The 13,632-nt window shown below is 32.9% G+C and overlaps 1 protein-coding gene and 1 long non-coding RNA gene across 5 annotated transcripts in view; one reads left to right on the forward strand and one right to left on the reverse strand.

The window, feature by feature from the left end:
• Window positions 1–13,632, reverse strand: part of LOC108744914 (leucine-rich repeat and immunoglobulin-like domain-containing nogo receptor-interacting protein 1) — a 146,810-nt gene that overhangs the window by 120,785 nt on the left and 12,393 nt on the right. The gene's annotated exons all lie outside the window — the stretch shown is intronic.
• The window catches only part of LOC108744995, a 111,527-nt gene that overhangs the window by 49,798 nt on the left and 48,097 nt on the right, over window positions 1–13,632 (forward strand). For all 4 annotated transcript variants that reach the window (XR_003232449.1, XR_003232451.1, XR_003232450.1 and 1 more), the window contains exon 2: window positions 9,336–9,388. This is a non-coding gene — a long non-coding RNA (uncharacterized LOC108744995). The remainder of the gene's footprint in view (window positions 1–9,335; window positions 9,389–13,632) is intronic.

Raw genomic sequence — 13,632 nt, forward strand, 5'->3', positions numbered from 1 at the left:
CTACTAGCTTACTATAGAATGAAATTTGTAAATTTGAATATTGCTTTTGCTATTTGAGATTTTTGAATTATACTTGTTTATAACATGGAATTCTATCAAGTAAAAGTTAATAACGTCAATTGTACATTATACATTTCTGTTGAAAAACTTAGTTCATTTCCATTTGCAAATGTAACGCTGCCCTCTCAATAACATTCACGTATTCTCGTGAAATCCTATTAGCCGAGCTTCGAAATAATCGGTTCAACGCGTTTTACAAGACAAGTTTACGTGCTTTTGTTTTTCTTAAGTAAGTCCATGGCGTACTTGATGAATTTGCGAATTAGTCGACGAAAAGCCTCACACGTTAAATAATGTTCGTTACTACACTTATTAGGAGCCTTGCTCTTTATACGATAAAAAGGAGAAATCTACTCTTTAATACCAACATATGGAATTAGTTATTCATATATATTTGTCTGTTATTGAAATCTGTGGAAGAAACATGCCTCTAAACAGGAATAGCTGTTTAATTATTTCTGTTTTAACTGTCAATTCAAAAAGGACGAGGAGATGTCCTACAAGATCGATGTCTACACGATTAACGTAATCCTAATTTGATGCAAGATCTATCGTTTGAAAGTGTATGGTTCAGAAAAGATTTATAGCTGCGTCTGGTGAAATGTCTTGGGTAGTTTCTAAAGTTTTTAACCCTTCTCACAATTACACGGTTGCATGTGGAAATATCGGTTTAAAACGTCGTCAATGATGGTTTTCGTTAGTAATACCTCTTAAAATTTTCACAGGCTGTATTTATAAATTAATAATTATTATTAAAGTTTCAACGTTTCGTAATTCTATCTACTACTTCCCAGTAAAGATACATATAATTATTCACAGTTTATAAAAATGGTTCAGTAGAAGAAACGTAAACTTTAATAATAAAATTCTCGAAACAAAGCAATGACAGAAATTTGAAATAAATTATTTTTATTTCAATAGCAGCATCATGAATCTGAACAAATTATCTTCTTAAAATTGCAATAAGCATCATATTAGACAAGTATGCTTTACAGAACTGTTTTCTCGGAAGATCTCATTTTAAATCAAAAATAAAATTTCGTAGAATGTCGGTCAATGTTCAAGGATTATTAGACGAATACTTAGTGACTACGGACTTTCAAGTTTCATGTCAGATTCGTAATTTGAAAATATTTCAAGTCGCGTTTAAAAGTATAGTTACACTCATAATATTGAATTTGCATTACTAAATTAAGCAAACAATTTTTGGTTATTAATCCGTCGAATCTGCCAAACGTATGGTTCGCGACATCGGACTTACTTCCAATCAGAACGCCATAAACAATTCCTACAGAATTATGGCCAATCTATAAGCTGCTGATTAATAACATCAACCACATAAGTCATTTAGCTATAGATTATTTTGTAATTGTATGCATAGTTTCGTTTGATTTCTATTAATATAAAAATGCATTTTTACAGGCACAACAAAAATAAGTTCCTGAACTTTATTTTAGAAAATAAACCTAAAAGCTCCTACCTTTTTTCTTGCTTTATTCAACTAAGATAATGTGAAGAAAAACGATTGCCATTATTTTTCATCGAAAAATAACTACCCTGTGGAGATAGTCAAACTGTGGTATTTATCAATTTAAAAATGTTTAAGTTCTTGTTCAGAAATTTATTGAAACTGTCAGATGTGGATTGCAATTTCGATCTTATTTCATCTCATCAGCGAGCGTATAACAGGTGTTTCTATACTATATACAACAGGCGGGCTGAAAAGTTCGTTTTTTTGCTAGAATTTGATTTTATTATTCAATATAGTTCCCTTCGAGGGCGATGCAACGATTATAGCGGTCATACCATTTTTATAATACGATTTGTTTTTAGCCTCAAAATAGGCTTCAGTTTCGGCAATGACCTCTTCATCGGCGTGAAATTTCGATCCAGCGAGCATCCTCTTGATATCTGAGAACAGAAAAAAGTCGCTTGGGGCCAGATCTGGAGAGTACGGCGGATGCGGAAGTAATTCGTAGCCCAATTCATGCAATTTTGCCATCGATTTCATTGATTTGTGACACGGTGCATTGTCTTAATGAAACNAGTATTTTAGTTTTACTTTTATTTTTATTTTGTCTTTTGTGATGTCTATAAAATGAAAACCATCAAGAACAGGCTTATCGTGTAGCTAATGTCTACATTATTAAAATTACAGATATGACTTATTGGACATGATTATTAAATTGCAAAATTTCAGTTAGCTATATATGCCCGACACATACGGTGCATGGGTTTCTACGTATAACATCAACGAACTGAAAATGAAAAAGTTATCGTTGTTAAGAAACGTAGTCAGCGAAAATTTTATGCATCTTTTATGTAATAATAAATCCAAAAAAGAAATAAAGTTTTAAACGAAAATGTCCAAATCTAGACCGAATTTCCTAATCCCAGTACTTTGATAAATCTAGGACTTATTTACTTTCGCGGTTTAAATCACCAGCACTCCTCTTTGTGGTATCTGCCAACAAAATTTCATTTTCCATGCCGCAATTTTATATACGGTTACAATAAGTGATCCGAGGATTGACGGCTTATCTTTCATACGTGAACCATAAAAGTGTGGCATAAAACATTGAAAACGCTATAAATAGCAACTCGAAAACAAGCTCTGCGGTGCGCTGCTGTCAAAAATCAATCTTGTAAAACTCCGACATCGAGCAACTGGAACTGCGTGAGTAGATAATTTATTATGAATTTTCCCTACGAACTTTCTAATCATCTTTCTCAAGTCCACACTTGACATTCATTAACAACTTCTTCCTTCTTCAAGTTAATAAGTGTCGTTAAAGCATCTTAAATACGACAGCAATTTATTCAGAGGATAGCTTTTGTTAACAGTTGGAAAATAGGGATGTCTGTGATTCAAAGAAGTACAAAGAAGTTTCCAATATCCAACACAAAAATGATAAAGAGAGTAGGACTCTCACACCAAACTTGTAGGTAAGTAAACAGTTTGTCCGTCACGGAAATCGAGTGTCAAAGATTTTCTCCGCTTTTTCCGGGTTTAAGTTTTTCCCCAAAATCAATCTCCAAAACATATAATTACAATATTACAATTAAAAAATTGTTTTTTGTGATGTAACTACAAATTTACGGTTTTCGCATTTTTCTCTTTACTTGAGCTATTTCATGATTCTAGGTCAATAAAAATTAGTACGGCATTCCTATTTAATATCATATTATTGTCGTTGTCTAAATTAATGTAGATGACAGCGACGGTCTTAATGGTCGCAACCATGCTATTGACGATGAGAAGAGAGGAAAACAACGCGGTACGCAAGCGCGAAAGAAGGAAGTTTCTACTTCTGCCTCATCATAAAGTAAGGGACATCCACGCGTCATTTACACCCTGTGGTGATTAATTACAAGTCACTGATATTTTCTACGGAAATGGTACTGGATATGAGACCACCTGCGTATATGTAGGGGATCACTAACTTGTAATATATCTTGAAAAATCCTTACACCAAACGACGAAATGTCGGTATTGGTTGCTACAAATATAGTGTTTTTGACGTGACAACGTCTTATAATTCGATGGAACCGGCTGCACGCACGAAAAAACATGACTTATGCGGCGTTACCTCGCTCTGAGGCGTTCCATTTAAGGCTTGAAGTGCAAGCGAGAGCGCGGAATGAGCGACAAAGAGGCACAATCGGCCTCCGCGTTCGGCAGCGTTCGACATCTGTCTCTCTCCTACTTGAGTGAGCGATGCGTCCGCGTGGACAGCTGCTATACAATAATACATTTCCATTTACCTCCTTCTCTATATCGATACAAAATATCTATCAAACGAGTAAAATTAAAATTTTTTTTTGAAAAATGAAACCATTCCATCAGTATTTTCTTATGACATTGTCACGTTCAACTATCGTCAGTAAACCGCCTTTACAGACAACCGATTTTAGTCTCTATTTGGCTTTTCACAAATAGATGGAAGAAAATTAACAGTGTTTTATTCTTGAAGGTTATAAATGCTAGAAGAAAACACTTAGAAGTATGTACAGGGCTTTCTAGCCTCTAGAGGAACAAAAACGGATTCATTCATTAGTTACTTGTGAGTTAAACGTGTATCACAATTGTTTAAATTTTAAAAATTACCGAAACTATTTGAATTCCAACCGTTTACTATAAAGGCTGTAATATTTTCAAAGCTTTATACAATTCAACGAATTTTCACTATTAATCAAAATAAAAAAAAAACTAGTAAAATTACGCTACTAGCTTACTATAGAATGAAATTTGTAAATTTGAATATTGCTTTTGCTATTTGAGATTTTTGAATTATACTTGTTTATAACATGGAATTCTATCAAGTAAAAGTTAATAACGTCAATTGTACATTATACATTTCTGTTGAAAAACTTAGTTCATTTCCATTTGCAAATGTAACGCTGCCCTCTCAATAACATTCACGTATTCTCGTGAAATCCTATTAGCCGAGCTTCGAAATAATCGGTTCAACGCGTTTTACAAGACAAGTTTACGTGCTTTTGTTTTTCTTAAGTAAGTCCATGGCGTACTTGATGAATTTGCGAATTAGTCGACGAAAAGCCTCACACGTTAAATAATGTTCGTTACTACACTTATTAGGAGCCTTGCTCTTTATACGATAAAAAGGAGAAATCTACTCTTTAATACCAACATATGGAATTAGTTATTCATATATATTTGTCTGTTATTGAAATCTGTGGAAGAAACATGCCTCTAAACAGGAATAGCTGTTTAATTATTTCTGTTTTAACTGTCAATTCAAAAAGGACGAGGAGATGTCCTACAAGATCGATGTCTACACGATTAACGTAATCCTAATTTGATGCAAGATCTATCGTTTGAAAGTGTATGGTTCAGAAAAGATTTATAGCTGCGTCTGGTGAAATGTCTTGGGTAGTTTCTAAAGTTTTTAACCCTTCTCACAATTACACGGTTGCATGTGGAAATATCGGTTTAAAACGTCGTCAATGATGGTTTTCGTTAGTAATACCTCTTAAAATTTTCACAGGCTGTATTTATAAATTAATAATTATTATTAAAGTTTCAACGTTTCGTAATTCTATCTACTACTTCCCAGTAAAGATACATATAATTATTCACAGTTTATAAAAATGGTTCAGTAGAAGAAACGTAAACTTTAATAATAAAATTCTCGAAACAAAGCAATGACAGAAATTTGAAATAAATTATTTTTATTTCAATAGCAGCATCATGAATCTGAACAAATTATCTTCTTAAAATTGCAATAAGCATCATATTAGACAAGTATGCTTTACAGAACTGTTTTCTCGGAAGATCTCATTTTAAATCAAAAATAAAATTTCGTAGAATGTCGGTCAATGTTCAAGGATTATTAGACGAATACTTAGTGACTACGGACTTTCAAGTTTCATGTCAGATTCGTAATTTGAAAATATTTCAAGTCGCGTTTAAAAGTATAGTTACACTCATAATATTGAATTTGCATTACTAAATTAAGCAAACAATTTTTGGTTATTAATCCGTCGAATCTGCCAAACGTATGGTTCGCGACATCGGACTTACTTCCAATCAGAACGCCATAAACAATTCCTACAGAATTATGGCCAATCTATAAGCTGCTGATTAATAACATCAACCACATAAGTCATTTAGCTATAGATTATTTTGTAATTGTATGCATAGTTTCGTTTGATTTCTATTAATATAAAAATGCATTTTTACAGGCACAACAAAAATAAGTTCCTGAACTTTATTTTAGAAAATAAACCTAAAAGCTCCTACCTTTTTTCTTGCTTTATTCAACTAAGATAATGTGAAGAAAAACGATTGCCATTATTTTTCATCGAAAAATAACTACCCTGTGGAGATAGTCAAACTGTGGTATTTATCAATTTAAAAATGTTTAAGTTCTTGTTCAGAAATTTATTGAAACTGTCAGATGTGGATTGCAATTTCGATCTTATTTCATCTCATCAGCGAGCGTATAACAGGTGTTTCTATACTATATACAACAGGCGGGCTGAAAAGTTCGTTTTTTTGCTAGAATTTGATTTTATTATTCAATATAGTTCCCTTCGAGGGCGATGCAACGATTATAGCGGTCATACCATTTTTATAATACGATTTGTTTTTAGCCTCAAAATAGGCTTCAGTTTCGGCAATGACCTCTTCATCGGCGTGAAATTTCGATCCAGCGAGCATCCTCTTGATATCTGAGAACAGAAAAAAGTCGCTTGGGGCCAGATCTGGAGAGTACGGCGGATGCGGAAGTAATTCGTAGCCCAATTCATGCAATTTTGCCATCGATTTCATTGATTTGTGACACGGTGCATTGTCTTAATGAAACAGCACTTTCTTTTTCAAACAAAAGTTCTTTTACTAAAAATTCTATAACTCAGATACTAATAGTGCAACAGCTTTCAAATTTATACACCTGTCTTTTGAAGGTTAGGGCTAACTAAAAATGATATGGATTTGATACTAGTAATGTCAATGAGTTTGATTGACACGCTGGTGGAGGTAATGAATCTCATATTTTTTCTCATTTCTATGAATAAATTAGCTTAATGTGATATTAATCAATTATTACAAGGACGGCATTCTCTCCCGAGTCTGAATTGACACCCAAGCCAAAGGCAGGGAAGGGGATCCCGTACTTTCTTCTTCAGGTTCCTATTCGATTTCGGTAAGGGTGTAGCATTAACGTAAATACGTCTCCTGTTACGTCACTCTACTAAAATCTCAGTTCACACCTCCTACGAGCTTACTGTCGATCATTCTAAAAATATTTTAATTACAGCAAGAAGAGTGTTTCGGCCTACAACTCTAGTTATATTTCATTATATTAATTCCCCCAAACCCGTCTCGTAATGAATGGTTTGTTGCTAAGAATATTATTTGGTTCTAGTACACGTGTCTTATTATATCTACGCGTTGATTACAACAATTTAATTTCAAATTGCTGTTTCAAATTTCGCTTTCGCTTAACGAAGTCGTATTCCTGTTAATAGTGGCACCTTACTCGAAAACTTTAACCGCAGCAATAGAATTTGATATGAAATTTCGACGGCCAAATTGGAAATCTAACCGAGCTTAACAAAGTGAACGACAGTTTGAACAGTCACCGTTCCCATAAAAGTCTCGGTGCCAGATGTTTTGTATTACGAAACTGCCACCAAGCGGAGGTTGAGGTTGAAGTTAAGTACAAGCGCGAGAGAGAGGAAATTTGAATTTTCATTTAGATTACCACTTTAGTTACCTAAGGATCGTTTTAGTCATTTTCGTTGGAAACGAACACCGCATATTAAGAAGTTTCATGCACCAAATTCGTTTTAAAAACTCCAACGAAACTCATCCATTCTTGGAAAACAGTAAATCCCCATCCCGCTAAAATTATTGCTTCAATACAAACCCCGAAGGTTTTTATTCGTAATATTAGATGCTCTCGAAAAGCATTTGCTATACAAAGGGTATGATGGTCATGGTATAGGATTAGGTCTTGTCCTCCGGTGGTCTCGCAAATGGAGCTGTCAGTGCAACATTTTGAATGTTTTGCTCCTTGGCTGCTATTTTGTTCAGACCGAGACCTATTCTCAAGATTCAGAAACATAACAAAAATGACAGGTATCGGACCATGCAAGGTTTTAAAGTATAGATGAAAACGATTATAACGATTAATAATTGTTTATAACAAAATATATTTGGAAAAACCGAAAAATCTGGGAAAATGTTTTTCTTTCTATGGCAAAAACTACCAAAAAATTCGTTTTGACTACATCATATAAAGTTATCGGGAATTGAATAGGGTATAGAATGGAAAAGAAACGTGAAATCACGTCTTTTTTAAAACTCGTAACGTTTACTTTGAAGCTATTGTACTACTGTACCTATATGATTATTAATTCAATTTTTGGTATTTTAAATGTTTCCTAGAATAAAAAAAAAATTTTTTCGTCTTATACTATATTTCTTCTTCTCTAATTCTCTTTTTATTACTCTCGTTTCATTTATTCTATTTACCCGGAACTTTTTCATCCATTCTATGCATTCTCTATTAGCGTTCAGTAATTCTTCGATTTTTTTATTTGCTATAAAGCAACCACATATCATTCCTACGCTTTCTGCTATTTCTTTCGTTAGCAGGCATAACCTGCATACTTTATCTTCTTCCTTTATCCAGTACTTACTGCTTCCACCCCAATCGCTTCATTGTCGAAATCTTGCTATCATTTTTGTTCTACGTACTCTTCTTTTCTCATTCGGTATAGGGTTTTCCTTGTGCTCAGGCTTTCATCTTCTTCTTTTTCCTTCCACCCTTTTTTCCATAATTCAATGATGCCCTCATATCTATACACTCTTTCTTCCATTTCCTGTTCTAGTGTCCTTTCTTTTAATAATTCGCTTTTTTAGCTTCCTGTATTAGTGTATTGCCAGGTTACTTCGCTCCTTTCCTTTCTGCATTCTCTCACCATCTTGTTCCCCGTGTCTTCCCTTATTTTGTATATTGTACTCTATTCCCTGCACTAAAAAGGGGAAGAGGTCATTCCAGAATATACCACCAATCTGTGTATCAAACCCACTTCAAAAAACGCTGGTCGTGAAAACCTTATGCATTTTATTATTCGCTGTAGTTTAATTTTCTTATTTGACTATAAACGATTTTTCTCTATAAAATCATAGCAAAATTACATTTCCTCATTCACTTTCTAAGCCAAAACAGAATCGTATCTCATTGAATCTAGGTATGTCCTACGTACAATATTTTTAGTCAGTTAATCGATACTTTGTTAATTGATTAAAATTTGGAATCTCACGTTGATAATGACACAGCAGTGGATGAAGCACCTGTCAGCTTCATACAGTTTATTAGAATAAATAAAAATAAAATATTTAGCATTCAAAAGAATACAAGGTAGATATGACTACATATCTCAGTTGCTTTTGCTTCTTTTTAAAATAAATGAGGCTGTACCAGATTTATTGATCGCGTCAATAGTTAATTATTGATTAATAATTACTTTATTAGCAATTACGCATCGGATTGGAAAGAAAAATACGTTTCAAAACAAGTAAAGATCGAATAGTATACATCTTCTATGACATTTTCCGAGTCGGGTGCGGAAATATTTTATAAATACATATTAACAATGCAATAGCTATTTCAATTTTAAGTACCAATAAATTTTAATGGCGAGGGTTTTCGGAATAATGAAGAACCTTGCAAGCTAGAGTAACTTATCAATGAAATCCCACAGATTTGACATAGGACTTAACGTGTTCTTTTCCATTTCAGGTGATCCACTGTAGGACTTATCAGAAATTGGTATTCGAGGAGAAGAACTACAGGTAATTCTGCATGAACTATTAATTTATCATAAGAACCATTTAAATATTTATCATACCGTAACATCTATTTTATTTTGACGTGACAACGTCTTATAATTCGATGGAGCCGGCTGCACGCACGAAAAAACATGACTCATCCGGCGTTACCTCGCTCTGAAGCGTTCCATTTAAGGCTTGAAGTGCAAGCGAGAGCGCGGAACGAGCGACAAAGAGGCACAATCGCCCTCCGCGTTCGGCAGCGTTCGACATCTGTCTCTCTCCTACTTGAGTGAGCGATGCGTCCGCGTGGACAGCTGCTATACAATAATACATTTCCATTTACCTCCTTCTCTATATCCATACAAAATATCTATCAAACAAATAAAATTAAAATTTTCTTTTGAAAAATGAAACCATTCCATCAGTATTTTCTTATGACGTTGTCACGTTCAACTATCGTCAGTAAACCGACTTTACAGACAACCGATTTTTTTATAACGTATGAAATTCTATTCTGAACCAAAAAGGTACTTGATGATAATAAAAAAAAATGGAATTGTATAATGAATAATACATTATTTTTCAACCAACAAAAACTTACATAATGAAACTGCATTCATTAAAATTTTGGTGATATGTAAACTTCATTGCCGGTATGAAATGATGATTATTTTATTTACGAATCGATTTCATTGATTTTGTGACTTATGTACATAGTGCTTATATATAGATATGAAAAAGTTCATAGTAATTACGTCGTATGTTCGTATCATGTATAAACGAAAATGTTAGGTGATATTAAACATTAACATTGCAGTAATGTATCATAATGGACACTTTAATAACGATGATGTTAATTTTATTATTGTATTTATGAACACGTACACACAAAATTTTACTCCCATTTTATATGATTCATGTATTCATACATTCGAATTATGAATCGAATCGCACTAATCGAAGGAAGAAATACTTGTGTGAGGATTAACTTAATTTTTTAAATTGGCTCTTTTTTTAAAAAAAAATTAAGTATTTTTATTAATAACTATATATACTGTATACGTCGTGTGGTATAAGCGGTCGATTTCTTGATCTGCTTTTGGTTGTTTCTCGTGGGATAAATTACCCGATTTTTATCGCACTTTTTATCTTTTGACTAAGTTAAATGTAGTCACAGCTTGTGCTTAGTTTCGTCTGCATATTATCCAGCCCCTAGGAGTTATTCTTAATTTTTGGATTTTTATTGTCGACCACACGTATTTCAAGCCCAGTTGATTAGAATATCTTTCGAACTTTTTGTGGATACGGATAAGATTTCTCATTTTTACTGTCAGGTTTTTAAAACAACACAACTTAGTATTAGAGTATTATAACATCTTTCATCACTCTGCCGGTTTACTGCCGAATCTGGACGAATAAAGGTCCTATTGCTAATATTTATGCTGCAATAAAATACAAATCCTGTGACACCTATTATCATCCTGGCTGTGCCAATCGTGGAGAACACTTTTAATAAATGCTGTCCTGATCAGGATCAGGATCAGAATGCAGGACGTGGTTCTCAACACAAACTGTCTTTATCACCTTTTCAGGGCATTGATAATTTTATTGCAAAAGCTAATGAACTGATAATCGAGAAAGCCATAAGTAAGATTATGTATAGCTGCAAGAGTTTAGAAAAGAAAACATCTTTGATTGGAAAGATAAATGGCATCTCATCTGATTTCAATATTTTGAACAAAGATTTATCTGACAAAGCGACAGTGAATGATATTAATGTGAAGTTAAACAATACTAGAGAAGACCTTAAAAAAACTACAGTCGAGTAATAAGCAAAACAAGGATGGTAGAACTTAAATCTAAAAAATTATTTGATAAAAAGTTACTTGAATAAGAAGATTAATTATTAAATGAAATCTTTGAAAAACAGCTAAAAGCAAAGAATGTAATAATTTTTAATGTCTCTGAAGATACATCTGCTCATGATTTTTTATGTCAAGAATATGCTCAGTGCTTCCCAACATTCTTAGTGTTCTTAGAATAGGTAGAAGGATAATAACGTTGCAAGATCTTTGAAGGTTGTATTTAAAGGTGAAGCTGATGCTTTGTAGGTACTAAAAAATCAAAAAAAGATCTGTGAAGAAAGAGAAACATTTATATAGAATGACTCAACTTTTATACAGAGGTTGGTATTATTGATTTCATTCTATACTCGTTGATGCACCGGATCAATGGACAATTAAATATACGTATGAGAGGCGTACCAAAAGTATTAAAGAAATATGAAGCTAAATTAAAAAACTACTTAAATCATTTTGTTTCCAAAACATTTTTCGTAATCTGAAAGAAAATTTTCATAAATACTATTAAATATATCCAACGAAACAACAATAACTGGGATATTATTGTATTTATGAACACGTACACACAAAATTTTACTCCCATTTTATATGATTCATGTATTCATACATTCGAATTATGAATCGAATCGCACTAATCGAAGGAAGAAATACTTGTGTGAGGATTAACTTAATTTTTTAAATTGGCTCTTTTTTTAAAAAAAAATTAAGTATTTTTATTAATAACTATATATACTGTATACGTCGTGTGGTATAAGCGGTCGATTTCTTGATCTGCTTTTGGTTGTTTCTCGTGGGATAAATTACCCGATTTTTATCGCACTTTTTATCTTTTGACTAAGTTAAATGTAGTCACAGCTTGTGCTTAGTTTCGTCTGCATATTATCCAGCCCCTAGGAGTTATTCTTAATTTTTGGATTTTTATTGTCGACCACACGTATTTCAAGCCCAGTTGATTAGAATATCTTTCGAACTTTTTGTGGATACGGATAAGATTTCTCATTTTTACTGTCAGGTTTTTAAAACAACACAACTTAGTATTAGAGTATTATAACATCTTTCATCACTCTGCCGGTTTACTGCCGAATCTGGACGAATAAAGGTCCTATTGCTAATATTTATGCTGCAATAAAATACAAATCCTGTGACACCTATTATCATCCTGGCTGTGCCAATCGTGGAGAACACTTTTAATAAATGCTGTCCTGATCAGGATCAGGATCAGAATGCAGGACGTGGTTCTCAACACAAACTGTCTTTATCACCTTTTCAGGGCATTGATAATTTTATTGCAAAAGCTAATGAACTGATAATCGAGAAAGCCATAAGTAAGATTATGTATAGCTGCAAGAGTTTAGAAAAGAAAACATCTTTGATTGGAAAGATAAATGGCATCTCATCTGATTTCAATATTTTGAACAAAGATTTATCTGACAAAGCGACAGTGAATGATATTAATGTGAAGTTAAACAATACTAGAGAAGACCTTAAAAAAACTACAGTCGAGTAATAAGCAAAACAAGGATGGTAGAACTTAAATCTAAAAAATTATTTGATAAAAAGTTACTTGAATAAGAAGATTAATTATTAAATGAAATCTTTGAAAAACAGCTAAAAGCAAAGAATGTAATAATTTTTAATGTCTCTGAAGATACATCTGCTCATGATTTTTTATGTCAAGAATATGCTCAGTGCTTCCCAACATTCTTAGTGTTCTTAGAATAGGTAGAAGGATAATAACGTTGCAAGATCTTTGAAGGTTGTATTTAAAGGTGAAGCTGATGCTTTGTAGGTACTAAAAAATCAAAAAAAGATCTGTGAAGAAAGAGAAACATTTATATAGAATGACTCAACTTTTATACAGAGGTTGGTATTATTGATTTCATTCTATACTCGTTGATGCACCGGATCAATGGACAATTAAATATACGTATGAGAGGCGTACCAAAAGTATTAAAGAAATATGAAGCTAAATTAAAAAACTACTTAAATCATTTTGTTTCCAAAACATTTTTCGTAATCTGAAAGAAAATTTTCATAAATACTATTAAATATATCCAACGAAACAACAATAACTGGGATATTATTGTATTTATGTTAATATTTATCAAGTAAAAACTGCTGAATGTGAATCCTTCATTCTTTCAGTAAACTATTCATTAATCCCATGTAATTCTCTTTAATGATTAGAAATGATCGATATTACATACAACATTTTTTTCAGTGTATAATTCTCAGGCATGAAGGTCTAGTCAGAGACATATTAGAGGCAGAAACTGGAGTTAGGAGGGGTAGAGGTAGACCTAGATCAGATTACTCTTCGCAAATAGTTAAGGATGTGGGCTGTTCTAGTTTTAGGGAAATGCGAAGTTTAGCTCAGGATAGGAAAGAGTGGAGGTACGTGTC

The sequence above is a fragment of the Agrilus planipennis genome, unplaced genomic scaffold (genome assembly GCF_000699045.2).
Source record: "Agrilus planipennis isolate EAB-ADULT unplaced genomic scaffold, Apla_2.0 scaffold2, whole genome shotgun sequence".
In the NCBI taxonomy this organism is placed as follows: Eukaryota; Metazoa; Arthropoda; class Insecta; order Coleoptera; family Buprestidae; genus Agrilus; species Agrilus planipennis.